We start from the raw sequence: 5,192 nt of genomic DNA, 5'->3' as shown, positions 1-5,192 counted from the left end.
CATGTTTGATCTTCTTTGTCAAATTAAACACAGACAATGTGCAGTATTTCATGTTATTTGACATATAATTATGTACATCCTTGAGGGGATTTTTTAAATTTTATTTTATTTTTTTACACTGAAGCAAATATAGCAGGAAAAAAAGACATTTAATAGAGTCTTTGTGTATGTGTTTATTTCCCAGGGCATCTTTGTGAGATTTTCTTTTAAATATACAGTTAATAAAGCTGTGTTAGTGGATGGCACAAGCTGACGAATCAGTTCTTTGATGATTGTTTTTTTTTTCTTTTTTCAGGGACAAAGACAAACCACCTTGTTCTTTATTGATGTCTAAACTGCACATGTAAGATGAACCATATCAAAGATTATATCATAACCAATGCAACAGCTTTAAGGAGCCTCTGCGTTTCGAGAACATATGGAAAAATAGATAACATTAGAACTCTTTCCCTCGTACACACTCACATACAGTCGCAGCACATTCTTTGGAAAGACTTTTTGCTTGCTCGTTGTGATCATGTATTTACTTATTTATTTATTTGTGGTAAGAAAAAAGCTGATTTGAGCTAAAACGTGTCTGCTTACCTCTCCCTGCAAACAGACATCGTAATATGATATGTGATAAATTATACTTCTGAATTTTGTGCCTCACAAGCTGTCACACCAAAGCCATATCTATATAATCGTTTTATTTAAGCTTTTTTTTTTTTTTATCTCTCGCTGAACAGGATTCGCCTTGAACTTTGCTTCCCTTTGTGTCCATCCCTCTCAGGTGATGCTGTTGGGATTGGTGTAAATCTTAGTGATTATGTTTCAGAGCAGATCCAGGCTTATGCGTACGTAGGATCGGGTATGGTGATGGCTTGTCCGTAATGTGTGTGTATGTGTGTGTGTGTGTGTGTGAGAGAGAGGGGCGAGAGAGAGAGAGAGAGAGAGAGACAGAGAGAGAGATGAAATTAAGACAACATGCAGAATTCTCCACAGAAAAATTAATTTTCTTTTTTTCTATTATTTGATTTTTTGTGTATTGTTTATTATTATTATTATTATTATTATTATTATTATTATTATTATTATTATTATTATTATCATATTGTTTGATTTTTTATTTGTGTATTGTTTATTATTATTATTACAGGGTGGGGAAGCAAAATTTACAATATTTTGAGGCAGGGATTGAGAGACAGTGTATGACCAATTAGTTTATTGAAAGTCATGAGAATTTATTTGCCACAAGAAAACTGACATAATAGAAAATGTTTTTATTCTATGTGTCCTCCTTCTTTCTCAATAACTGCCTTCACACGCTTCCTGAAACTTGCGCAAGTGTTCCTCAAATATTCAGGTGACAACTTCTCCCATTCTTCTTTAATAGTATCTTCCAGACTTTCTCGTAATAGTTTTGCTCATAGTCATTCTCTTCTTTCCATTATAAACAGTCTTTATGGACGCTCCAACTATTTTTGAAATCTCCTTTGGTGTGACGAGTGCATTCAGCAAATCACACACTCTTTGACGTTTGCTTTCCTGATTACTCATATGGGCAAAAGTTTCTGAAAAGGTATGGATAGTAGTGTTAGGTATGATTATGACATCAATATATGTTTGGTTTCAAAACAACTGACGTAGTGCCTGCTGAGAAAAAACAACTAAATGTTCATTGTAAATTTTGCTTCCCCACCCTGTATATTGAATTATTTTTCTGCTCTAATTTTATTTTATTTTTGTAAATCCAGGTCAGCCCTAATCATACATATCAAATGGAAAAAATAGTGCATTTTAGGCACACTTGGCAGACAGATGCTAGTCTGGTAATTTTCTTTTGTTTACAATGTGCACATTTTAGTTGGTGGCCAGAATTTTAAAGATCATGCAAAAATGTACAACTTTTGAATTCTAACCTTATTTAAATTGTGAAAAATAATATGAAGTTTTTTAAAATGAAGTGCAAAGTGTGCCTAAAAGGCGCACCCGGATACCGGAGGGTTGACAGGTCAGATACAGGTTAAATAGTGGCAAAAAATCAGATTCGGGCCACATTTGGCGGCAGTCTGAACGTAGCCTAAGACAAAATGCAGAATTATTCGCGGAAAAATGAATTGGTGTGCTGATGAACCCACAGGATGGAGTATAGTGGTGGCTTGTCCATGATGTGTGTGTGTGTGTGTGAGAGAGAGAGAGAGAGAGAGAGAGGGAGAGAGAAAAACTTTTGTGGGAAAAAAGTTTTAAAATCAGTTAAATTAAAGTGATATTTGAGATCAAGAATTTTTGGGGGGCTTACTTGATTTTTTTCAGAAGCCTAGAGCGTCTGCAAAAGGTGGACCCCAGAAGTGACCAAAAAACTAGTGGGGCTGCTGAAGTAAGAAAAACGAGTGTGTGTGTGTGTGAGAGAGAGAGAGAGAGAGAGAGAGAGAGAGAGGGCTGAAATTAAGATAACGTGCAGAATTCTGCTCAGAAAAATGAATTTCCTGAAGTGGTGCAGTGATGACGGTTGTAAATGGTGTTTGTGTGAGTATGTTTGACTCAAATGAATATAAATTAGTTTTCATACGCATTGGGGACTAATGTGTACGATTCATTCGTTTCTGGAAAGTTCTTCAAACTACTGAAACTGCGCAGCGAAAAAATGAGATGAGACACAGAGAAATGTAAGCAGATGGTGTTATTTTCTTCAGACTAATACATAAACGTACAAACTGCCCTTCTCATGAAAATCACACATGCACACAATGTAACAATCAGTGCATTTACATAAAACTCACAGATACTTACACACACACTGATACGTACACAAATATACACACATCAACATGGACGCTGATGCAACTAAACAGCAACAACTGGAGCAGTGCTGTGACGATAATTACTGTAGCTGCGGTGTGGACGCCTCAAGAAAGTGTTTCTGGATTAGAGATGAGAGAAGACGCTGGTCTGCACTGAGATGAGCTCAAGAGATGCTTCACAGTTTGTTGTTGCATTGCTAAACGCCAAAACAGGTACATTTGTTTACTGTGAAAAAGTGAAATGTTCGATATAAAATGTGCAGTCGTTCTGTGAGGAAGAAAAAGCATCACGTCAAAATGTTTGCACCACATAATGAACATTCTTTTTTTTTACCTCCACCAAGGAGGTTATGTTTTTGCCAGGGTTTGTTTGTTTGTTTGTCTGTTTGTTTGTCTGTCCGTTAGTGTGCAACATAACTCAAAAAGTTATGGACAGATTTGGATGAAATTTTCAGGGTTTGTTGGAAATGGGATAAGGAAGAAATGATTAAATTTTGGTGGTGATCGGGGGTGGGGGGGCCCACGGGGGGCGCCACTGATCAGCCTTGGTGGAGGTCTGCGCTCTCCGAGTGCTTCTAGTGTTTTTTTAACGTTACCCTTTATTTAGCCACAAAAATCCCACTGAGATTAAGAATATGGAAGTAAATCTGTCTCATCAGATTTTGAATTTTAAAAGCCATTGAATTTCTAGCACTGAATTTTTTTGCACTGAAATTAAGTATCTGAATTTTTTTTTTGCAGTTAAATTAAGTTGGTTTTTTTTGCAAAACATTCAGATGCAAAAAATTCAGACGCAAAAAATTCAGTCGCAAAAAATTCAGATCGCACATCCGGGACACAAGGATAAGCAATGATTCTATCTCAAGTCAAACCGACAGCCAGCCAATCGAGTTACATTAGGTTGGTCATGTGACACTGAAAAAATTCAGACACTTAATTTCAGTGCAAAAAAATTCAGTCCTAAAAATTCAGTGCCTTTTCTAATTCAAAATCTGTTGAGACAGATTTACTTCCATATAAGAACCTCTTTTGCAAGGCAGACCAAAATGAGCGGCTGCAAATACAACACACAGTATGACTCAATACGATACGGATTACTTTTTTTGGCATATAGTATATTCGATACCTGATGCTAATACTTTCAGTGATTTTTTTTTTTTTTTTTTTTAATGAACCCTTTCATGCAAAGTGGTCACTACAGTGGACAGTTTATTCTACAGCTGATCTCTTGTATATTCATGGGTTTTGTTTGTTTTAATTCCACATCAGGCAACACAATGGATGCTTATACATCATCCCATACCCTGCAGTTCATACCATTACTGTAACTTTGCTGTTCTTGATAAACCTGATCTGCAGTAACATGTTTCAGTGTAAATCAATTGTTATTTGTTAAAAATTTTTATTTTTTTTTCCTTGCATATTATCTCCATGAAAAGAATAATAACCGGCATTAGAATATGTTAAAATGTGAGAAAACATAAGATTTTATTTCATTGTTTTCATATCACTTTCTGATATTGGGTTTTAAACACGTTTCTTTACTTCAAAAATTAAATGCACGGACATTTTTGTAACTCCATAAAAAAAAAAAAAAATTAAAAAAAACTTGATCACATTGTTTTTTTGATGCCTATGGAGGAATAAAAACATTCAAGAAAAAAATCTTAACTAAGGTTCTCATAATTAATGGGTGAAAGGGTTAATGGGTTTTGTTGTTTTAGTTCCATATCAGCCAACACAGTGGACACTTACGCACCATCCCATACACTGACATTCATACCATGACTGTAACTTTGCTGTTTATGATAAACCTGATCTGCAGTGACATGTTTAAATGTAAATCAATTGTTACTTATTAGACAAAAAGTTTTGTTTTTTTTTGCATATTATCTCCATGAAGTAATTACTAGCATTAGAATATGTTAAAATGTGAGCAGACATCAGATTAGCAGCATTAAAAATGTTTTTATTTCATTGTTTTCATATTACTTTCTGATATTGGGTTTTAAACACGTTTCTTTACTTCAAAAATTAAATGGATGGATATTTTTGTAACTCTATAGAAAAAAAAAACTCGATCACATTGTTTTTTTTATGCCTAAGGAAGAATGAAAACACTCAAGAAAAAAATCTTGACTAAGGTTTTCATAATTCATGCATGAAAGGGTTAAATTATTACACTTAAAAGACATCTCACATGACAAATACTGTATGTTTAACAGCTTTAATGTGCATAACTTTTGGAGGTCATTTTTTTAAGCAAAAAACTAAATTTTGAAAAACATATAAATAACGAGAAAAGCACTTGGAGAGCGCAGACCTCCGCCAAAGCAGATCAGCACCGACCCCTCTCCAATCACACCAAAATTTAATCATTTGTTCCTTGTGCCAGAATCAACATTTCCT

This window comes from Sphaeramia orbicularis, chromosome 1, assembly GCF_902148855.1.
Source record: "Sphaeramia orbicularis chromosome 1, fSphaOr1.1, whole genome shotgun sequence".
Lineage (NCBI taxonomy): Eukaryota > Metazoa > Chordata > Actinopteri > Kurtiformes > Apogonidae > Sphaeramia > Sphaeramia orbicularis.
The sequence above is the reverse complement of the archived record's forward strand: the minus strand, read 5'-3'. Positions refer to the sequence as shown.